Raw genomic sequence first — 24,756 nt, 5'->3', positions numbered from 1 at the left:
TGAGGTTATAAAATCTTTCCTGCTCTCGGCAAGGCCATTTTGAGACCAAGGGTGTCACAGATGTGCAAAACTAAATTATTATTCCTATTATCATCATTCCAATAGACCAACAGGTAGACAGCTAGACTGTTAGAAAAAGACTAGCAAAAAATCAGGCTTGTAATCTTGTCTTTACTAACCTAAAATAGTAGTGTTTCTTTGTGATATCTTCATGAGATTCATCTTGTCATTTAGTCTTGGAATATGCCAAGGGTAATTTCAAAGCTTCTTTTATCACGCCCACCAGGTCCTTATAATTCCTCTAAGCTACACTTACAAGGGTAATCAACGGAAGTTTGTTCAGATTTCCACATTTACAGGGAATGGCTATAATCAAATGGGGTTTACTTATATTACCAATAATTAGGTAGAAGGAAATGCACTGTGAAAATCAGAGGGTGCAGCCAAGCAGGTTAAACACTTGGAAGTCAGGAGACTGCTGATCCTTCCTGGAGGCGACGTCTTCCTCACTAAAGCAGATGCAGGTTCCCTCTCCAGGGATGCAAGGCCTGGGACACTGCTGCTCCTTCATTTAAGATCATTTCCTTGTGCTGCGTCATTTTCAGAGTCCACTAGACTGGTGCAGTTGGGCCCGAGGAAAAGGCCACAGGGTACCTAAAGCCCTGACTGCTTCTCGACTCTCATTCCTCTTTTTTTTTTTTGTCTTTTTTTTGCTATTTCTTTGGGCCGCTCCCGTGGCATATGGAGGTTCCCAGGCTAGGGGTCGAATCGGAGCTGTAGCCACCAGCCTACGCCAGAGCCACAGCAACGTGGGATCCGAGCTGCGTCTGCACCTACACCACAGCTCACGGCAACGCGGGATCGTTAACCCACTGAGCAAGGGCAGGGACCGAACCCTCAACCTCATGGTTCCTAGTCGGATTCGTTAACCACTGCGCCACGACGGGAACTCCGACTCTCATTCCTCTTAACGTTGCCCTGGCCATTGCCTTTGACTGAAGGGCCCCCGCCACCACCTTTTTGCCTCCATGCTCCTCTTCTGCTGCTGGCCATAAAGACACACTCCTTCTGCCACTACTGACCATCAGCAAGCGTCTGATTTGTCATCCCCAGCTCCATGTCATCATCTGCAAATGTTACACTGTCTGCAAAATTCAATGTGGCAGTTTCTTTATCTGTCAGGTGAAGGAGCTGGCTGTGCGCTGAATGGTTTTAATGGATCCTGACCTGATACGAGCTACAGACTTTGAGTTAAATCAGCATAGTCCACCTTCTTCAGAGGTTCACACTCACTGCCAGGAGAATACAGTCTTAGAAATAACAATTCTCAACACAAATTGAAGAAACACTGAAAATTGACTTTAATTAAAAAAAGGAATAACAGCTCTATGTCTACTCGATTTGATATACACACGTATATAATATTTCATGTTACTGTGCACATGCAAGGTAGGGGAAGGAAGAACCAAGAAGTCATACAGTTTATAGGATAAACTTTCAGGGTTTCAAAGAGCAAAGGCAACTCATCCCACCAGAATGTTCATGTTCTGCAGTGGCCTAGCTCTTGGACGAAAAGAGGGAAGAAGAATATAGGAAGGCCAGCAGTCAAACATATAAATTGAGAAATATTTTACAGAACTGGAAAACACTGCAATGGTGGGCAAAATATACGGAGGAAACATCCAAAAATTTTTTCCTGGGGAAAAGAATTATCCTCAACAGTCAGATGAAAGTCTTCAACATTTTACATCAGTGATAGGCACGGCTGCTCTTAGAAGCAAGCAAAGTAAATCACGACCCAGACAACATAATTCAAGCAATGGCAGCAAAAACTTGAAGGGGGGAATGAGGAGAAGGGCGGAGGAGGAGAGCTGCCAAAGCTCAGAGGCCAAGGCAGAGCTGCTGGGCCCGGCACCCGTGCTGGTTGGGCCATAGGAGCGGGGGTGCGGGTGTCCCGTGGTGAGATCCCGCACAGCCCTGAGAATCGGCGTCCTCCTCGAGCAAACCCAGCCCTCCCGACATCAGGGCCAGGTAACACAGGACGCCCCTTGCTGGGGCGAACACACAGCCCAGTATTTTATAAGCACAGCAGAGGAAAACGAGCTGCAATTTCCCTCTGGGGAAAGTCCTCCACTTCATTTCATTCATGCCCACGCTGGACATTACAGCGAAGCCCAAATGTGCTCCAAACCCCCAAAGCAGAAGGCAACCCCTGAGTCCACCCGGGATAAGGTGTGGATACACCCCGGTGTCGAGAGCCGGTCCCGGGGACAGGATTCCTCTGCGGGACAGGAGACGTCTTCCCAGCTGCGCCGCCCACACGCCGGACCCCGCCACGGACGAGCGGAGGGCCGACTCCAGACGGAAGCCCTGAGGGCGGGAGCTCAGTGACCGACACAGAAGAGAGTTCCTGAGAACTGACACTAACTCCCCCTCAGCATCACATCGAACGCGGCAGCCAAATGACACTTGACTCCGTGCCAGGATTCTCACTCAGGAGCTCACATCAGAGGCCGCCTGCAGAGCTTGTCGGAGCCACCAAACAACAACCCATGCCTGCTGAGGACAGGGGCCTTTCCAGGAGCCCTGGGCGGGTTAAAATGACCATTCGAGAGGCCCATTCCACTTCTTTCCTCTTCCTGAAAAGCATTTAGGGCCCAGGAAGGAATCACTACAAGAAAGCTGGCCCCAAGTTAACAGATGGCTCTATTATTCCGGGAGTCTCATGAGTGGGCCAGCTCACTGCTGATTTTTCTGAGGCTGAAGCCACAGCGGCACACTCAAGAAATCAAAATGTTTATGGAAATTTGGAGGGAACAGATAGGAGGAAGATGGCCAGGAGATCAAAAAATTATAAAAGAAATGAATAAATCATTTACTTTCTTGTCCAATCGCTTGATTCACTGCAAGGAGAAGATCTTAAGTCTGTTTATTTAATGAAACATAACTTGAATAACCCATATTTCCAAAGAAAAATGAAGACATTTTATTTTGTCCAGCTGCTTTTCATCTTATGCTGCTGAAAAGACCAAAATTCAATGCTGCTTTGTATGTTTGCAAAAATGAGATGAGAGGGGAAAAAAAAGCCAAAGGGATTTACATTTTTTTTTCCCCAGCAACTAGCCTGCAGAAAACTAGGCAAAACCCAACAGTTCAAAGAATCCCCACCCACCCCCAACATACACACACTTTTCAGAGAAGACAGAGGTGACAAAGGAAATCTGCCGTGCGTGACGACTTCCGATGCCCTGCACCCAGGAGTAAAGACTCTCCCTTGGCAGAGCCTCTGAAAGCCCAGCAGAGCAGCTGGCACCTTTTCCGGCACTTCCCCTCCAAGTCACAGCGTCACTCTCATTTTATTCAGCTGCTCTTCTGAGTGGAGCAGCCTCTGGGGCACAACCAGAAACCTGCGGATCTCCACCCCAGTGCTGGGCATGGAGGGCACAGACGGATGCAAGCCCGCCCAGAGTGGGTTCACCCCCTCCCTTCAGGAGTAATATGGCATGTGGGTGCATGGCACCGACCCAGTGCAAAGATTAGCCTTCCCGCTTCCGCGTGGGGCTTGCCAGAAACAATACACATTTTGAGAAATGCAATGGTTTGGAGACAAAGAATCTATTTACAATTCCAACATGCCAGTTTTCAGCACACAAAAGACCTGTCCCCCAAGATGGTAATACGATAATGACCATGAGGACACTGGAAGAGTTGGAACAGTAAAAAAGAAGGATGTTGCAGTGACAGTATGTTTAGGCAAAAATGCATTTTAAGCTGCCCCAAAGTGTAAGTAAGAAACATAAAGTGTAAAGTACCCTGGAGTAAGAACATAGAGGCCTGGGTCTGGGGTAGATCATGGCCACGTCCTGGGGCACCGACGTCCCAAAGTGAAACGTTAACCACTTCTGGGGCCAAACATCACATCTATAGGGCAGGAGTTGGTCTCTGAGTCCTTAGTTTTTGAGACTCTGCTTTCTTTATTGACCTTATATTATGTAAGAGCTATAAACATTTATCATAAAAGAATGGTCATTTGGAATGAAGCTAATTAAAGTCAGAGCAGGAAAAAATGGATGTATTTAAAGCTTTCCAGTGAAAATTTAATTTCAGTGGAAATTGAATATCAAGCTTCTTCAGATGGAAAATACCCAATATATAACTGAGATTTTTTCATCTTGAATTTGTTTTCTAATTTATAGATAGGAAGTGATAAGACATTAGAGTATTTGGATAAATTACTTGAAGTAATTTTTTCAAATATGGAGAGCTGGAAATCTATTTTTTAAAAAGAATTGTACAAGTTCTGTGGTGCAGCGGGTTAAGGATCTGGCATTGTCACCACAGTGGCTTGGGTCGCTGCTTGGCGAGGGTTCGATTCCTGGGCCAGGAACTTCCACATGCCGCAGGTGTAGCCAAAAGAAAAAATAAACAAGAAGGATTGCATTCGGAGACCTTAGAGATAATAATAAAATAACAAATAACCACCACCTGCTCCTACCACTTGGGGGCAGTAACCCAGTATTCACCTAGTTGGGGTGCTCAGAGGGCGACCTCGAGACCAGCCACCTGGGTCTAAAGTTCCTGGGGATCACTGTAATAATGGGATCAGAGTCTTAATAAACCTCTGACTCGAGTATTTTAAAACCACATGCTCGGTGAGGCCTACAGTGGTGATTACTTCAGAGGTGAGCCCTTTGAAAAAATTGTACAGGGCAGAGCAAATATTGCAAGTGCTCCTATCTGTTCTCAGAGAACCACCCCCGCAGTGGACTATTAGGCAGAAAAAAGCCTCAGGTCATTTTAAGGGCAAACCAGGCTGGCTTCAGGCTCCTGGGTAACATTACAAGCTGGACGCTGTGAGGCAACTTTTATTATTTGGGATGAGGACTGGTCTACGCGGCCAAGCCGTGTTTTGAAGGCAACTGATCGACATTATCTACCTATCTGTCTGTCTGTCTGTCTTGTTATGTGTGTATATTTTCAGTAAATATGCCACCTGTATATATTTTTTGAAAAAATTACTAGAAGATGCACTCGAATTAAAAAATGACCAAAAAAAAAAAAAGAAAAAGAAAAAAGGAAAAAAAAAAGAAAAGAAACGCTCAAAGCTCAAGACTGAGTACAAAAAAAAAAAAAAACACTGTAAGGAATTCTAGGACCAAGCGAAGATAAAGCTGCTGAAAGAAAATCCGCCCCCACCCCAGCATTTCCACACCCCTCCTCTATTTCTACCAAAGTGTTCCCCTTATTCTAGAACGTTAAACCTAAAAGCCACATTTTTCCTGAAGTCTTTCTTTATTCTCAGGTCCCCTTTCAAATACATCACTTCCTCTGATCCCAGAGTGTTTTACGCATTACCCTAACTACAGCATGCGTACAAAAATGTAATCAAACAATTCAGAACTCATGTACCCAAGCCAGAGACTGGATACCACCACACCCCAAAAGCTGCTGGCATCCCCTCATGTCCCCGCACTGCCACAAGGAACCATTGCCCTGTGGGTCCCGGAGACACAGCAGATAAGATGACGGGTGAAACCCGCCCCTGGGAAAGACAGACCGTAAATACAGGAGTCAAGCAGGCAGGATGTGTTACAGTGGCAAGTGCTATGAGGAGAGTCCTGTAGAGAAGGGACTCACGGTGTCAGGGGAGGGGTCTGGAGTGTCCTCTGTTCAGGGGGCTTTTGCGCAGAGATGCGAAGGGACTGAAGGAGGGAGTCCTGTGAATGAATATCTGAGGAAGAGGGTTCAGGGCAGAAGCCCTAAGTACAAGGTCCAGAGACCAGAGTTTGTCTGACGTGTTGGAGGAATAGCAAAGACCAGCATCTTCACTGGAGGAGAATTACCAGAGAGAAGAATGACTCCAGGGTTTTGCATTAGTAACTGGAAGAGTGAAACAATGACCTCCTGCCATCAATAAGTACTCATTTTATAAAGAAAAAACCTAATAGTTACTTTATTTATTTTATTGTCTTTATTTATCTGTGTATTGTCTTTTTAGGGTCACACCAGCACGGCATATGGAAGTTCCCAGGCTAGGCATCAAAATGGAGCTACACGCGGCCTACACCACAGCAACAGCCACATTGGACCCAAGCCGTGCGTGCAACCTACACCACAGCTCACGGCAATGTGGATCCTTAACCCACTGAGGCAGGCCAGGGATTGAACCCATGTCCTCATGAATACTAGTCAGGTTTGTTACCACTGGGCCATGATGGGAACTCCTAACAGTTACTTTAAAAAAGTAACAGCAAACCAATAAAAATGTCTTGTGGGATAAAAATTTGAGTGTCTCAGGGATAACTCTCTAAGCTCTATCCTAGCTCTACTGATCCAGGAAATACCACAGAGCAGTAAAAGACCCACCCTCTAAAGCCAAAACTTCAGTTTGAACCTTAATTCTGCTACCATTTTTTTTTTTTTTTTTTTTTTTTTTGGTCCTGTCTGTGGCATGTGGAAGCTCCCAGGCCAGGGACAGAACCCATGCTGCAGCACTGACAACACTGGATCCTCAACCCACTGAGCCACCAGGAAACTCCTATACTTTTAAAGTGTAGCAATGGGTAAGTTACTTAACCTTCCTGTGCCTCAGTTTTCTTATCTGCAAGATGGACACACTGCACTGTGTTATTGTGGAAACTGTATATGAGTTCAGGCATTAAAACACTTAGCATTATGCCTAGCAAGTTGTAAGTGCTCAAAAGCATTAGTTATCATCTGCATGATGAGTTACATCTGCAAAAATCTCAGTATTTTATTTTTACCTGGTATCAAGAGTCAAGTAAGAAATAAACAATAAAGAAATGTCTATATTTTTGGTAAAACTGCTGTTGAAGACATGCCTGTGCCTTTCAGATCCCTTTATGTGAAACTCACAAAATTCACTTTTCTGGATTTAGTTTTGGCAGAGATATTAGTGTTCTTTTATTAGAAAGTTACAGCTGCACTAGCCCTAGTGCAGGATGGACCACTTAGTGAATACTCTCTCATCTTGAATGAATTAGCTCATTCTGTTCTCTTTTTTTTGCTGTAGCGTTCAGAAAACATGAAGGTAAAGAGGCTACTCCGCTGAAGCAAGTAGACCAGCTTCTGACAATAATGACCTCAGCCCTTCTATTATTCGACGCTTTTCCCTCTGCTTTACTGTATAGGTTTTTCACAGTTTTAAGCCAACTCCAAACGCTATCCTGGCGGTCTTTCACATTTTGACATCTCTCTTATAGGAGTCTGTTGGCATATTAGCTCTTAGGTCTCTGGCTTCCAGTGACGGTTCTTTGGGATGCCAGTTGCCTGTCTGGATGACTAACCACCACCTGCTCCAAATCCCAAAGGTTCCCACTGCCAGTGAAGGCTATATTGTTCCAGAAATGGCATGCCCTTCCATGGCCAGCATGGTGTCAATCAGTACTGCAGACACACTGGTTTCTTTCCTGTTACAGTTATCCTAGTAAGCCTGGTTCTCATCCTGCTGAAAACCTCATCAGCCATGCCCCGTGCAGACCTAAGATATAAAGCGTAAGTGAGCAAGAAGCTATCATATTAAACTTCCTCTCTGCAGATTATCCAGAATGGTGATTTATTTTCTTGTATATTGTTTTTGGTTGAAAACAGCTTCCTTGAGCTGGAAAAGTGGGGGGCAGGGACTCTTCCTATGTTTCTGGTTGCACTTGTGTGAACTTACTCCTGGTATAATCTGATATTCTGCTTTCAGAGTTGTCGTAGTTGGGCTACCTGGTCCGCATCTTTCATTAAACAGACTTTTCTACTAACAAACGAGCCTCCACAGCATGCAAAGGTGTTGTCAGGATAAATGGCAACGTCTATAAAGTGCCTGGAATTCTCTGACTAAAAAGCACAGTAGAAGAATAGAGCATTAGCACATTATTATGCTCACACAGTGTGGGTGGAATTGCAAAGAGAAATCACGTCAAAGATGTAAGGCAACTTAAAAGTCTGAGACTTTAAAAGGCTGGGATTATTAAAACACCCAGTTGTTTGACAGGAGAAAATTAAACTGTTCTCCTATCTCAAAAGATATAATGCCACTTTCTCATTACTTACTGTACCCCCACAATCTTTTCTTCCTGCACGAAGCTTTCATTGAAGTTAAGCTTTCGGTGAAGTCCAGATATGAAAAATTGTTGTACAGATGCACTATAAAATGACAATCTGATCAGGAGGGGGTAAAACAATGAGTTCTTGTCAACAGCAGCACCTAGAGTCATGGGTTCTATGTAGGATTCAAAATCCAACACCCAGGTTTCCTGGGGACTCCTCAGCTCTGGTTCATGATACACAGCATGAGGCTTTGCATCCATGCAAGTTGGGGATACAAGTTGATCTATCAGCTTTGAACAGGGGATGGGAGCTACATTCCTATGGAAAAAAGAAACTAGAAAGATCTATTCGCTGGAAGGGAGAGACTATAAGAAGCACATATCTTCCTGGTCTCTTAGTGAAAACAAAGGTCTCCAAGGAATAAAAACATGATAGCTGAGTGGATTCGGAATCTAAACTTACACTGTGTCTGTGCAGTGTGGAAACCCACCCATTGGGGTTTTTTAAAAAAAGCCTAGGAGTTCCCATCGTAGTGCAGCGGAAACAAATCTGACTGGGAACCATGAGGTTGCGGGTTCGATCGCTGGCCTCAATCAGTAGGTTAAGGATCTGGCGTTGCCGTGAGCTGTGGTGTAGGGCACAGACGCGGATTGGATCTGGCGTGGCTGTGGCTCTGATGTAGGCCGGCAGCTACAGCTCCGATTAGATCCCTAGCCTGGGTATCCCCACATGCCACTGGTGCGGCCCTAAAAGGACAAAAGACAAAAAATAAAAATAAAAATAATAATAATAATAATAATAATAATAATAAAGCCTAATGGGCCATCTGCCAAAATCAAAATAAAATCTATTTGGAGGGACATGGCTACCACCTAAGTCACACGTGGCTTCCCACAGAGAAAGGTGTCAAAATGAAAAAGGACAAAATGGGAAGGAAAAAACATACAAGAACAGCTTTGTATATACAGCAAAACAGAAAGACTAGTATTCACGAAATTCAGAAACTAGAATAAGAAAAAAAATTGTAGGTCTGCAAAAAAACCCATTTTCCCCTGCAGCCCTTGTGCTGGTGACGGCTGACATCCGTGCCTCTCGGCCCAGTCCTTTCCATCTCCAACGTCCCTTAATCATTACGATGGCAATCATTCAAACGGGCTCTAGTAGTTACCGCATTTCACTGATGAAGAATGAAGCACAAAATCAAGCAATTTGCCCACTAGAGAGGTATCCTGACCCAAACGCAGCCCATCTGACTTCAAGGCACATCCCCGACCAGCCATGTCTATAGGAACAAATCGAGGGGTCTTTCACACAGCAACGAGACCACTTTGCTCGCCTCTGGCTGCCAGCTCTGTTTTTCAGACATACTGATGAGAAAATGGAATCAGTGTCTATCTAACAGTGATGACCACAGCAGACTAGACTTAGATCTCCGGCCACTGGCCTGCAATCAAGTCAGCAAGACAGATCTCTGGACAGGCGCCTTGTGTAGATGACTCGCTCCTAGCTATCCGGTTTCCAGCACTGCCTGTCCTCCTTCTCTGTGTGCCACCACCTTCCTACGCACACCCATGACCCACAGTGGAAGCACGGGCTTGCCTCCCTCATTCACAGACAGAAAACTGAAACTCAGCTACTGCCTGCCTGGGCTAACTGAGACTAAATCAGATCATTTACTCTGGGTATCCAGCGCTTGCAAGGAGGTGTTCAATTAATGCCTGCCCTTAGGGCCCCTATCTTTTCATAGAGGAAAAAAAAGTGGATAGTAAGCTGTTTCAGAGTCTAGTGATGAGCATGTATCTTAGCTGCCATTCATTACTAACAGAATGAGTCATTCATTCATTCAATAGTTTCTGTGTACCTATGATGTGCTAATTATTACCCTATGCACCAGGAATAAGGTCCCTCATACGGATCTATTTTATAAATGTTCCCAGACATTTGCAGTATTTATTTATTTATCTTTGGCTGCACCCTTGGCATATGGAAGGTGCCAGGCCAGGGATCAAACCCGTGCCTCAGCAGTGACCCAAGCTGCTGCAGAGACAACACTTTCCTTAAGCTGCTATGCCACAGTGGGAACTGCTATTTTGCAGTCATTTTATTTTATTTTTTGTCTTTTTTTAGGGCCACACCCCACAGCACATGGAAGTTCCCAGGCTAGAGGTCGAATCAGAGCTGCAGCTGCCGGCCTACACCACAGCAACAGCAACACAAGATCCAAGCACATTTGTGACCTACACTGCAACTCTTGGCAACACCAGATCCTTAACCCACTGAGGGAGACCAGGGATCAAACCCATGTTCTCATGGATACCAGTCGGATTTGTTACCTCTGAGCCACAACGGGAACACCTGTGGTCATTTCAGAAGAACAGGAAAAATAGTATCCAGTGTCACTATATGCTGTCACCTGCTTTCTCTACTGTTAACCTCTCACGTTAGCATGGCACATTTATCAAAATTAACAAGTTAGCCCTGGTATGACAGTACTAACTAGGCCACATCTCTCAATTCTACTTTGAGGACTACTTTGAAAGTACCTCGCCCACTCATCTTTGATTTTCATCCAAGGCTGCCTACCTGTCTACCCTCTGCCTGCAGAGCTGAGATGGGAGCACCAAGAGAGATCTGAGTTATCTTCTCAGTCCGTGCTCACGAGACGCGTTTCCTTACTCCATACACCAGATACACATACTCCTGCAGCAGACACTGTCACATAGCAGCCTCTCACTGCCCATCCTCCCATATAATACAATAAATAACACTTATCCTAGACCACTTACTAAATCAGCATTGACCACAGGCTAATTAAGTGAAAAGTTAGGTTTTAAATGGAGTTGTTCTGACTCCCCGTTTAATCTCCAGCAGGAATATTATTAGTAAGTGGCATTATCCTTATTTTATAGATGAAAAAGCAGAGGCTCCAAGTAATCAGGTCAATTTTATTTTTATTTTAATGAATATTGCATCTAGGACATAGACCAATTTATTGGAGGTATTACCTACACTTCTTTACACACAGGTAGATGGAATGCATGTGGAATATGTAACCAAAGGAATTGACTGTGATTTCTGGATGGTGATTTATCACCTCCAATACTGCCTTTAGGTAAAAATAGAGGGTTTAGGACAATCCATTTGAAATGGGTATTTTTTTTAAATGGTTTTACAGTGCTCTAGGAAAATGGCAGAAATAACATAAGACACTGGACTCATTACAAATTTCTGAAATAATCTGTTTATAAGAAGTAATGTCTACAGGAAAAGGAATTCTAAATTCATTCAGTTCTTATGCAGCAAGTCTGTTGGAGCATAGGAGGCAGGCAAGCTTGTATTTTCATGTCTATAGTAATTAAGGATCACATAGTAAAGACTGAACCAGTTTTTAAACATTTTTAAAACAGTTTTGCATACTGCTATACAGTCTCCTTAATTTTTAGTCGTCCTAGTCTTTCAGAGTTACTCCATTAATATTTGCTGAAAGCTTTCTATGATATTTAATTTTAAATTATTTCATAGTTTGTTATTTGTGACAAAATGATACTATTAGTATCTTTTTGAGACAAGGTCTTACACATATCTATGAAATAAAAAAAGAACTAAAACTTATTTTTTTTACAAGTTTGAAAGCAAAGTTTTTTTCCTTTAAGTTTAAAGTCAAAATTCATTGCAAGTCATTATATTGCTTCTATGTTCCACAGAACAGACATAAATGTATCTCAAAGTAAGGTGCCACTTCAGACCCTTGGAGTGTTATGTGACACAAAATAGGTGCACCATATCATCTTTTTTAAGAAATTAAGTAATAGCCTGAATTCTGAAACACATCTGGCCTAGGGTTTGGATGAGGGATTGTGGACCAGTATTGCCTTTTCAATAGTTCAAATTACTTATTTTTGATGAGTTTCTAGTATGAGAGTCCTGAACTAAAGGGTAAAATGTTTTTATTTAAAAGTATTATTCTGATTTACAATATTATTGCTAATTTTTCAGGAGACCTATTTCCTTGCAGCCTCTCTAGCACTCAACTTTTTTTTTTCTTTCAATTTTATTTTTAGAATAGCTTTTACTAGTTTTATATAATTAAAATGGTAGGCGTTCCCACTGTGGCACAGTGGGTTAATGATCAAACTTGTCTCTGTGGAGGTGCCAGTTCAGTTCGATCCCCGGGCCTGGTGCACTGGGTTGAGGGTCTGGCATTGCTGCAGCTGTGGTAGATCACAGCTCCAGCTTGGAGTTGATCCCTGGCCTGGGAACTTCCAGGCCATGGATGCGGCCAGGAAAAAAAAAAAGTTTGCTCACTGGTGTTTTAATTTCCTTTTATTTAGATACTAGCTAATTTACTCACTCTCCAAATGATGAGTTCAATAAAAAATAATCTCTTGACATCAGGCAATTAGAGTTGTGGGAAGGTTCATGCCACTGTTTACGTAAAGTGTCTGAATTTTCTTCACACATTTACACAGTTTTATTTTTAGCTACTTGCATAATGTGCTGTATATACTGACCCTTGACCACCACATTTATCACAAACGCTTTTCTATGGTTTTTTTTTTTCACTTTTAGTTGTACTTTAGTTGTATTGATTTCAGGTCTTTTAGCTTTTCATTTGTAATCCCTTAAACTGCTTCAATTAGTAGAAAATTATCAGTTTTGAATAGTCATCTCATATCCTTTCGAAACTAATTAAAATAATATTTTCATAATTTTCTTGACTTTAAAATAAACTCCTGACCCAGACATGATTAGAAAACTTCGCTCACTTCCAGTAAATCACTACTTCACCATGAATGTGTTTAATTCATAATATAAAGTTTAGTTCAATAAGGTCAGAACTTAGACTTGGTTTACTGACTATAGTCAACAATGATCTTACCTTTCTCTAATTCCTTTTATAAACATTTTCACGACTTTGAGGTTACTGTCTTACCACAGGTAAACCTTTTTGCATTCACTTCTACAAAGTCTAGCATAGGATCAGGGCACATACTCGTAATGCTTCTAACTTCAGGCATGCTTCTTGGCTCCAAGGGATAGGAAAGACATATTAGAACTGATCCCTGCACTCATGTATTTTGCAATTTGTGTAGGAGGCCAGGAAACATTAAAAGTCAGGGCAGAAAGTCATAAGCACAAAAGAAGGGATCTGGACACTAAATGCCTGGTTGAGAAAAGGAGAAGAACAGGGTGAATGTACTAATTGGTGACTTGCCTCAGGTCAATTCTCTAAATGTTTTTTTTAAAAACATGAGTTTTAAAAAACTCAATAAAACAGGTCAGGATAAATTAATAGAAAGGAAACTGAGACCTTAGGAAGTAAATTTAAGAACTTTAAAACCAGTGCCCACAACACCAAATTACCTGCTACACTTTCTAGGAAAGTAGCTATAGGACCCGCACACGTTTGAGCTCCCAGGCAAAGGAGGTCAAGAGGGAAATAAATGTTCACCAACTCACAGTGTGCACGTTATTGAAAAAAAGACCACCTGCTAGAAGAAAAAGGATAGACCTGGATGCTTGTGTTCAAGACTTATACTCAGTAACATTCCTAAAAGCAGGATGATGAGCACCCTCTCAAAGCAAGGCAATCACGTAACTCAAGAGTTCAATCCATAAAAGAAACAAAGTCACGTGTGGGTGAGAAAGCCAAGTTTCTGACTGACCATTTAGCATGATTTCAGGACACTATTTAGAGTACTTAATATGTTGAAAATAACTATGCATAAGAACTAAGCCATGATCATGACTGCTGGAAGCGATTGTTAAAAATTAGATTTTCTATTTTTTTTAAATAAGCAGTAAATGTAATTTACTGAGTGCTTTCTTGCATCCATTAAGATGATCGTTGGCTGTACTCTGAAAACTATAAGACACTGATGAAAGAAATCAAAGATGACACAAATAGATGGAAAGATATACCATGCTCATGGATTGGAAGAGTTAATATTATCAAAATGACTATACTAAGACAATCTACAGATTCAATACAATCCCTATCAAATTACCAAGGACATTTTCACAGAACTCAAACAAAATATTTTAAAGTTTGTTTGGAAGCACAAAAGACCCAGAAGAAACAAAGACATCCTGAAAAAGAAAAATGGAGCTGGAGGAATCAGGCTCCCGGACTGCAGACTATACTACAGAGCAACAATCATCAAAACCATATGGTACTGGCACAAAGGCAGAAATATAGATCAGTGGAACAGGACAGAAAGCCCAGAATTAAACCCACACACCTACAGCCAACTCATCTATGACAAAGGAGGCAAGGATATACAATGGAGAAAGGACAGCTTGTTCAATAAGTGGTGCTGGGAAAACTGGACAGCCACATGGAAAAGAATGAAATCAGAACACTCCCTAACACCATACACAAAAAGAAACTCCAAATGGATAAAAGACCTAGATATAAGACCAGATGCTATAAAACTCTTAGAGGAAAACACAGGCCAAACACTCTCTGACATAAACGACAGCAACATCTTCTCAGATCCACCCCTCAGAGTATTGACAAGAAAAACAAAAATAAACAAATGGGACCTACTCAAACTTCAAAGTTTCTGCACAGCAAAGGAACCCCTAAACAAAACGAAAAGACAACCCACAGAAGGGGCAAAATCTTTGCCAGTGATTCAACCGACAAGGGATTGATCTCCAAAATTTATAAACACCTTCTACAGCTCCATACCAAAAAAAAAAAAAAAAAAAAACCCACCAAAAAATGGGCAGAAGATCTAAACAGACAGTTCTCCAAAGAAGACATACAGATGGCTGAGAAACACATGAAAAGATGTTCAGCATCACTCATTAGTAGAGAAATGCAAATCAAAACCACCATGAGGTACCACCTTACACCAGCCAGAATGGCCATCATCCAAAAGTCTACAAAGAGTAAGTGCTGGAGAGGGTGTGGAGAAAAAGGAACCCTTGTACACTGTTGGTGGGATTGTAAATTGGTGCAACCACTGTGGAAAGCTGTATGGAGATTCCTCAGAAAACTAAACATAGAACCACCATTTGATCCAGCAATCCCACTCCTGGGCATCTATCCAGAGAAAACCATGACACGCAAAGACACATGTACTCCGATGTTCATTGCAGCACTATTTACAATAGCCAAGACATGGAAACAGCCTGAATGTCCATCGACAGAGGAGAGGATCCAGAAGATATAGTATATATACACAATGGAATATTACTCAGCCATTAAAAAGAATGAAATACCGGCTTTTTTAGCAACATGGACGGACTTAGAAATTATCATGCTAAGTGAAGTCAGCCATACAATGAGACACCAACATCAAATGCTTTCACTGACATGTGGAATCTGAAAAAAGGACAGACGGAACTTCTTTGCAGAACAGATGCTGACTCACAGACATTGAAAAACTTATGGTCTCCAGAGGAGACAGTTTGGGGGGTGGGGGGGATGTGCTTGGGCTGTGGAATGGAAATCCTGTGAAATCAGATTGTTATGATCATTATACAACTACAGATGTGATAAATTCATTTGAGTAGTAAAAAAAAAAAGATGACCGTCAGGCTTTTCTCCTTCATTAGATGGGTGCGGTAGATTATGTCAACAACATCTGTCAGCTTAACAATGTTAAACTGTCCATGGGATGTGGTCATAATTTTTAAAAAGTCCAGTCATATTCAATTTGCTATTTTTAAAATAATTATTGCTTATATAGTCCAAGTAGGGATTGGCTTATAATTTATATTTTTCCTATGTCCTTGCTGGGCATTTCATTTAATATCAAAAATACCACACAGATGTACACTAGCACTATTAACACTCAAAAAATAGTAATGGAGACAAGCAAAAGAAGTCATTTGAGTTATTGGAAAGGAAGATATAAAGCTGCCATATTTACAGATCATATTGCTAACTACATAGAACCTAAGGAACCATAAAGACAAATAGTTAGAATGAATTCAAGTCTGTTGAATAAAAGACCAAGTGCTTCTGTATAGCTAATAACAACTATTTAGAAAATGTTGCTGAAGTAATATACTGTTTTGATAGCAGCTACAGCTAAGAGTAACTGTACTAAATCTAATATAAGGTGTTAATTATTTTTAAGCTGAAAACAATGATCACACTATTCAGAAACATTTTTAAAAGATCTAAATATATGGAGTGATATCACAGTCATGCAATGGGAAGCCTCAGTATTTTGAAGGCGTTAATTCTCCCCAAACTAATCTGAAAGTTCTATGCAATTCCAAACTGGCTCTCAACAGAGCTTTTCTGATAAGATGATTCTAAAACTACTGTGGAAGAACGAAGGGCCAAAAATGGCCAAGACCATTTTGAGGAAGAAGGTGGGGCACCTGCCCTACCAAACATCAAAATTTATTTTATTCTATGCTGAATAAGACAAGGAGATAATTGTGCAGAAATGACCAAGAGACCAAGACAGAACCTAGAATCAGACTAATAGATCAATGAAAATGAAAATGTGACAAATGTACATTTTTAAATACAGTGCTTTGACAACTGGTTTTTCATACTGAATAAAATTAGCTCCCCACCTTAAGCCACATACACAAAATCAGTTCAGATGCTGGGGAAAAAAAATCCTTAATATAAAAAGACAACTTCAAAATGCTTAGAAGAAAATTTGGGAGAGTATCTCTAGGTTATAGGAGAACACACCATAAAAGTAATGGTGAAATTCCCTCATGGCACAGCAGGTTAAGGATACAGTGTTGTCACCACTCTGGTACTGGTTGGATCCCTGGCCTGGGGACTTGTCCTTGCTACTTGTGTGGCCAGAAAAGAAAAAAAAAAAGGTTACAAAAATGAGAACTTTAAAATTAAAAACGTCCATTCATCAAAAGGAACTAAAAAGGGAGTTCCCATTGTGGAACAGTAGAAATAAATCTGACTAGTATCCATGAGGATGTGGGTTCAATCCCTGGCCTTGCTCAATGGGTTAAGGATCTGGGGTTTCCATGAGCTGTGGTGTAGGTCGCAGACATGGCTCAGATTTGGTGTTGCTGTGGCTGTGGTGTAGGCCTATACGCCCGCAGCTACAGCTCCAATTAGACTCTTAGCCTGGGAACCTCTATATGGCGTGGGTGTGGCCCTAAAAAGATGAACGACAAAAAAAATTTTTTTGAAACAGCAAGAAAATACTTATGAATATAAATATAAATAGGAAAGGACAAGTATTCAGAATATTAAAGAACCACAAATCTGTTACGGAAGACATTAAAAACCCATAGGAAAATGAACAATAGAAATGCCAAACACCCAGAGAAAATACTCTCCGCCCTCCCTCTTAAACATGAATCTTTTGGCTCCAAAAACTCCCACTAGCATTTAGTTGCCAATTCCACTTTTATTATTTAGATGGTTAGGCACTTGGAACATAGACGTGTCAAGATGGCTCTTGCCCTGAAAATGGATACACAAACCATTAGAATATTATTAAGTGCTAAGTTACCTAAGGCTTTAGAGAAAAAGGAGAGTGTGGTTTGGGTTCTGGTCTCCTATTCTGTCAAGTGGTTTCTTACAGCCATTCATGAATGTGCACTCTCTCCTTGCTGGAACTTAAGGGTTGCGTTTTTTCCCCTTTCAAATATTTTCCTTCCAATGTACTTCAGAGTCTCTGGCTCCACTACACCATCACTGTTATTTCAGCATCGAGGGCATGATAGAAGTATTTATGTTTTGTTGTCTGTGCTAAAGGAGGTAGTTAAATATGTGGGTCGTAGAAGCAAACTGTTCACAGTAACAACTACCAACAGTTCTACAACGGCAAAGATGAGGGGCAGTTATCTGGAAAGGGGCAAACCTCATAGCAGAAAACAAGGGTAGAAAAATGACACTGCACAGAAGATGAAGAAGCCCAATGTTGAAATCTGAGTTTGGGAAAGGTCTGTGTGTGTGTGTCCGTGTGTGTGTGTGTGTGTGTGTGTGTGTGTGTGTGTGTGTGTGTTTGAACTCACCAATGAAGAGACACGATGACTAGGAAATAGAATTACATTATCCTGAGGGACCAGCTAAAGAGGCAGCAGGGTAAAGTCCAATTCATGGACTCCAGGTTAGGACTTCTAATGTATGCCATTACCACTGTGTGCTCTGAGCAAGTTATTTAACCTTCTTCTTCAGTTTCCTCATAAGTAAAGTGAAGACAATAATAGTATCGATTTTGTAAAGTTACTATAACAATAAGTGAGTTAATGCACATTAAAGTTAATACACATGATGGAGTTCCCTTTGTGATGCAGCGGAAACGAATCCCACTAGGAATCATGAAGTTGTGGGTTCAGTCCCTGGCCTCAAGGGATCTGGCATTGCCGTGAGCTGTGATGTAGGGCGCAGAAGCGGCTTGGATTCCGAGTTGCTGTGGCTCTGGCGTAGGCCAGCAGCAACAGCTCCGATTCAACCCCTATCCTGGGAACCTCCATATGCCACAGGTGCAGCTGTAAAAGGACAAAAGACGGGAAAAAAAAAAAAAAAAAGTTAATATACATGAGAACTGAACTTGGCGCCTACAAAGTGCTCAATTAAGAAGACACAGCTTTCATCACCACCACCAAACACCGTCACCATCATCAGGACCATCACCTCTGGCACCATCACTTCTCCACCCCCAATCATCTTCTCCTCACCACCGGGATCATCTTCACCATAATCTTCACCGACTGTGTCACCACCATCATCACCCATGCACTACTTCTTCCAGAGAAGAAGTTACTAAGAAATAACAAATCCAGGTAGCTCCGCTGTGGTGCAGCAGAAACGAATCCGACTAAGAACCATGAGGTTGTGGGTCCAATCCCCGGCCTCCATCAGTGTGTTCAGGATCTGGCGTTGCCGTGAGCGGTGGTGTAGGTCGAACACACGGATCGGACCCCAAGCTGCTGTGGCTGTGGTGCAGGCCGGCAGCTGTAGCTCCGATTGACCCGTAGCCTGGAAACCTCCATGTGCCACGGGTGCGGCCCTAAAAAAAACAAAAAAAGAAAAAGGAATGAAAGAAAGAACAAATGAAAAACAGGTAACTAAAAGCTCCTAAAATACTGGTCAGACCTCAAATATTTTCAGTTGGCCTCAACTTTTTACCCATTTCCACGCCGCTACACTTACAAAGACCACTGCTCAAATCTTTAGTTTCTCTATACTTTTACGGTGTGTAAGAAACACTTGTAAAGTTTTTAGTATTTACCATTTCTGCTTGTCACGTTTACAACTCAAATTCTGACTTCCTCTTTCCCCAGCATTCGTTAGCCCCTCACATTTCCTCAGGTTCCCGGGGATAATCCAGGGACCGCGTCTCGGGGAGAAGCTGAGGCGCTGGGTGCCGGGGCGAGGCTGCCTGGCCTCACCCACGGAGGGGCTTCTTCGGGCGCATCCGAGGGCGGGGCAGGCGGCGCCCGACAGGCTGGAACCCGGAAGGCCCGGGGTGGCGGGAGCTTCCGAGCGGCAGGGCACAGGGCAGCGGCCGGGAGCAGGCTGCGTCTGCTGCAGAGAAAGACGCCGGTAGAAGGCGGAGGGCGGTCAGCGCTGCAGTTGGTGTGGAGACCTACGAGCTCCTGGAAATGATGAGAGGAATCAAGTGAATGCGACTGGAGAAGCCGAAGCGGTCAAGGGACAAGCAAGGAGAGACTGGCGTCCTGAGGAGTTTTCAAGACTCTGAGAAGTGGCCACTGAGGGAGGAGGAGGCCGATAGGAGGAGCGGGCTCAGGCAGCTCGGGGGAGCTCTCAGGCCTCCATCTGCCCGCGCCTGCCCCTGGGCTCTGAGAGGGCCACGTGGTTCCCTTTCCGCACACAGGTTCCCAGGAGGCTGCCTCGCCCTCAGCCCTGCTGCGGTAGCGGCGGGCAGGCAGCAACGCGGCGGGCGGGCGGCAACATGGCGGGCGGGCGGCAACATGGCGGGCGGGCAGCAACATGGCGGGCGAGCAACACCGTGGCCGGCGGAGTGGAGGACTGCGTGCACCCCGCCTTCCGCTTCCGGTCGGCCGGGCCTGGCTCCAGGGCTTCCGGTTTCCAGCTTCTGGCAGTCTTCCGCCTCAGGACTGAGGTGCAGTCCTTCCGTTTCTGTGGGAAATGTCTCCGGCACGGAAACTCCCCTGGGGCCCACAGACATCGTGACCAGGGGAGCCCAGGGGAGAGACGCGGGGGCAGGGCCGGCGGCGGTTTCCTCTGGCCGCGGACAGGCGGGCTCGCACCCTGCAGGCCTCTCTTCCCGGGCTGCTGGCGCGGAGCCCGTGTCTTCAGGCTCGGACTCCAGGAGGGCCCCAGACCTTCTTAGCCTTCTCCTTTCCTGCTTTCACGCCTCCCCTGGCGCCCGCCTCCTGGGAGACACCACCTGTGCGGCCCCCTGCCCTCTGCCTTGCTCCTGATGGTGGAATCCCGCGGCCTCACCTGCTCGCGCTCCTCATCCTCCCCTGGTGGCTCTGAAGGGAGAGGAGCCCCCACTGGGCGCTGCCCTGCCCTGCGGAGAGGCCCGCCAGCCTGGCAGTCACCCGGGAGCTGCCGGCTTCTGGAGAAGCCTGGGGCCAGAGGACCCAGCTGAGCTGCGCCCCAAGTCCTCACCCTTGGGCAACCCCGAAGCAGGAAGTGTGCGCCCCTTTAAGCCCTAGGATTGGGGGTCTTGTGTTACAAAGCCGCGGGTAACAGCTATAACTGGTTCTTTGCACCCAGAAGAATCTTACTTAGTACATCAACTCCACAGGAGTATTTAAAATTCTCAAATACGCATTCCTTCAGATGACAACACCGAAGGGGCTCTGGGATCATTTCTATCAAACTCAGTAAGTGCTGAAGTAGCCTTTGAAAAGATGCTACTAAAAATAATAACTACCTTACCTAGAGTTACGTATCCTCTTTTTCTTTCATCCATGTGGGAAAGTCAGTATCACAATTATGTAACATTAGGAAATGTCTATTTCCTGTATAACACCTACATATATTAAATGTATGTATGTATCCATGTATAACTAAAAATGATTTTTAACGTGTAGATCATATTTTACTAAAAAAAAAAAAAAAAAAAAAGAATTTCCCATTGTGGCTCAGCAGGTTGAGAACCTGACTAGTATTCACGAGGATGGGGGTTTGATCCCTGGCCACCCTCAGTGAGTTAAGGATTGGGTGTTGCTGCTAGTTGTGGCGTAGGTCAAAAATGCGTCTGGAATCCCACATTATTGTGGCTGTGGCATAGGCCAGCAGCTGCAGCTCCAATGTGACCCATAGCCAGGGCCCAGGGAACTTCTATATGCTGCACATGCAGCCCTAAAAAAGAAAGAAAGTAAAAGACCTGTTGTTAGTACTTTGTTAGCATTTGAGAGAAAACTTTGTAGCTTTTAATTTGATTATCAATGACATGTTTCTGTAACAATATGTGAAACTAGATTACCTGAATTTTAGATAACCAAAACAAATTAGAGTTGTTAGAAATGTATCCAGTAAGTCAACGCCATCTTGTATTGAACCTTTAACAAGTCAAATAATGTACTTTAGACATCAGTTCCCAGGGAGTTTGTAGGTTAAGTTGAAGGAATGCACTTCACCAGTCTAGTAGGTAGATGAGCAGGGTCCACCTTAGGACTCTCTTCAGGTAGTTTAGCCACTAACAAGGGGAGAGGGTCAAACTCCAGAGGGGAGGGGCACCTGATGATGTCTCATCGGACAAATTGGGAAGAATTTTATTTTGCATACGGAAGGCTCATGTGAATGGCTTAATTTTACCTAAGCCAAGGGTAGAATTTTGGTTTTATTTTTTTTTTTTTAATGTAAGAACTTGCAGGTTTTACTTCCTAAGGGATAGACATAATTTTAAACTTACGGTTTAGGGTTCTTGTTTTTTTCCCACTATAGACGCTAATGTGCTTAAATTTTAACTAAATGAAGGTTAATAATTTATTATAGGCTTATTAAAGTTTTGGATAACTTCCTTTCAGTGACAAAAAAATCTCATCTAATTCACAAAAGTAAAGAATTCCTGAGAGTTTACAGTGCTGCTATACTTAGAAATGCTAAATGTAACACATTTTTTCCATATTGAGATAAGCCAGTTACAATTAACTAGAAATAAGAAAATATAGACAGTAACTCTTCTACAATAATTTGCTTCATTTTCATAAATTAGTAAAACCCAAACACTTCCAACTAATGAGATACATAATTTAAGGTACATACCAGTCTACTGAAGGCACTAGAGCTTGTTCGTTTTAACCCAGGACCTGGAACACAGCAGTTAATAAGTGACTGTGGAACTAAACCTCCAATGCTTTTAAAACACAGATTGGAAATATCTTCCCAGAGAAAAACCTAAATGAATTATCTTCCTGGTGCAAAAGAAAGACTATGTGGTACTTCTTTTTTTTTTTTTTTTTTTTTTTTTTGTCTTTTGTCTTTTTTGTTGTTGTTGTTGTTATTTCTTGGGCCGCTCCCGCGGCATATGGAGGTTCCCAGGCTAGGGGTTAAATCGGAGCTGTAGCCACCGGCCTACGCCAGAGCCACAGCAACGCGGGATCCGAGCCGCGTCTGCAACCTACACCACAGCTCACGGCAACACCGGATCGTTAACCCACTGAGCAAGGGCAGGGACCGACCCCGCAACCTCATGGTTCCTAGTCGGATTCGTTAACCACTGCGCCACGACGGGAACTCCTATGTGGTACTTCTGATATTGACACTACTAATACTAATATGCGTGCTGTTGGAAGTAGTTTTTGGGAAAAATACATTTAAAATCTAATGTAACTGTTCTGGAGTTCCCACTGTGGCTCAGCAGTAACCAACCCGACTAGTATCCATGAGGACTTGGGTTTGATCCCTGCCCCTGCTCAGTGGGTTGAGGATCTTGAGTTGCTGTGAGGTATGGCATAGGCCGGCAGCTGTAGCTCTGATTCAACCCCTAGCCTGGGAACTTCTACATGCTGCAAGTGCAGCCCTAAAAAGACAAAAAAAAAAAAAAAAAAAAAAAAAAAGATAATAACAAAAATCAAAGTAGGTTCTTATAGGGATGGACCACCAAAACATACTTATTATTTTGGAAGCTAAGCACATGGATTTTGGATTCAAAGAGCTGCAGCTCCAATTTACTTATAATGTGAGTTTGGACAACTTCCTAAAGCTTCAGTTTCTTCATCTGTGGAATGGCAATAACAAATATACCTTATCCATTGTGCTGTTTGAAGAGTTAATTAGATAAAACATGCAATGTACTTAGCTGATCACCAGTTTGGGCTCAAGAATAGAAATGTGCCACTCTCATCTGAACATTTACTTGATCTAGAAGTAGGATCTTAGGCACAATAAATAAGCTTCTCTCAGATGGCCTGTATCTTGAATTTTATCTGGGAATTTTACAAAAAGTAGATTTTTGTCTCAATACTGAATGTGTAGTTTTAAAACTGGACAAAAGCCCCAAGCAGTAAAATAGAATTTATACAGACAAAACATGCTTAGTTGAATATTTGAACAAATTTGAAGTTCTATGAAGACTAAGTGTGTCCTAACAAAACTATTGGGCAGTTTGTGACAAGTAGAATAGGCAGTTGAATTCACAGCTGTCTTAGAAGACTTGTTTCCTTAGAGCCATTATTAATGAGAACCAGTTTCAGGAGGGAAAAAAAGAAGGTTTTGAAAATGATGTAAATTATACATCCAAGCTGCACTATGGCAGAAAGCCATGACTGTCGGTGTCTTCGGTCTCTGAGAACAGTGGGCATCTGATAATCTGTGCTGGTTTTTCTATTTCTAATTCAGTGAGAGATGTGGGAGCTGTGCTGTGTGTTTCAATAAAACAGTATGTATCAGTAGTCACTTAGTTTAAAAGAATCCTCTTTATTTTCTTACAAATCATTTCTTAATATAAAACCACCAGTGTAGCACTTTAAATATATTGCAATTTTACTTGTCAATTCTATTACAATAAAGCTAAAATTAAAAAAAAAATTTCTCCCCGTCCAAAAAAAAAAAGAAAGAAAAGAAAAAAACTCACTGAAAATACTTGCGTGGTTTTTGTCAGTTTTACTGTTAACCCATAAGTTAGGAATGTTAGAAGAAAAAGTCCAGATCCACGTCTTGGAGATGTTTTGCGTCTATCTTAGATACTAAACAACAACCCAAAGGCACACCCGTCTGTCTGCTGCCCCACCCACCACTCTGGATGTGATTCCATCAAAGCAGAAATAAATCCCTAAAAATGTTTTTCTTTTTCTATTGAACGTCTCTGAAGAGGTACTTGTGTCCCCCATTCACAGAAATCTAGACGGCACTGACGTGATAGGGCCCTGTGACTGGCAGGAGAGCCAGAGTTCTGAATCTTTCTGTGCTGTGCTAAAAGCGGCCTGGGATCTCATGGAAAACAGCACTTCTAGTGAAATCACTTAGTAGCAATCATTATTTCATGCTAATAGGGTCCTGACTCTCACCATATTGTAAAATACTAATGACAAGTTATCAACTTTAAAGTGCTTAATTAAACTTACTTATCAGACTTGTAAAACAGTTGCCCTGGGGAAATAAGGGCTTTGAAATGATCACATAGCTGGGCATCCGAAGAAAAAGCTCTGTGAGTTTTACCAAGTCTTTCTCAGCAGACTTCTCTCTATAAATGTCATTTCACCATCACTCACATACATTGCTATTAGAATCATCACTCTTTTCCTTGAAATACAGCACAAAGAGCAGGGTGTCTCGTCTTCATTATCAAATAAGCTTCAAAG

The 24,756-nt window shown here is 42.8% G+C and overlaps 1 protein-coding gene across 10 annotated transcripts in view; it reads right to left on the bottom strand.

Annotated features, from left to right (window-relative positions):
- The window catches only part of PDE10A (phosphodiesterase 10A), a 568,650-nt gene that overhangs the window by 336,974 nt on the left and 206,920 nt on the right, over window positions 1-24,756 (bottom strand). For 5 of the 10 annotated variants that reach the window (XM_085021693.1, XM_085021749.1, XM_085021775.1 and 2 more), the window contains exon 2: window positions 19,245-19,611. The exons of the other annotated variants lie outside the window; for them this stretch is intronic. The gene's annotated coding sequence lies outside the window, so the exon portion shown is untranslated. The remainder of the gene's footprint in view (window positions 1-19,244; window positions 19,612-24,756) is intronic. 10 annotated transcript variants of the gene reach the window in all.

This window comes from Sus scrofa, chromosome 1 (genome assembly GCF_054392235.1).
Source record: "Sus scrofa isolate SSC_HxYL_T2T_F1_AM1 chromosome 1, Sscrofa_HxYL_maternal_Yorkshire_Landrace_v2.0, whole genome shotgun sequence".
Taxonomy (NCBI): domain Eukaryota; kingdom Metazoa; phylum Chordata; class Mammalia; order Artiodactyla; family Suidae; genus Sus; species Sus scrofa.
The sequence above is the reverse complement of the archived record's forward strand: the minus strand, read 5'-3'. Positions and strand labels throughout refer to the sequence as shown.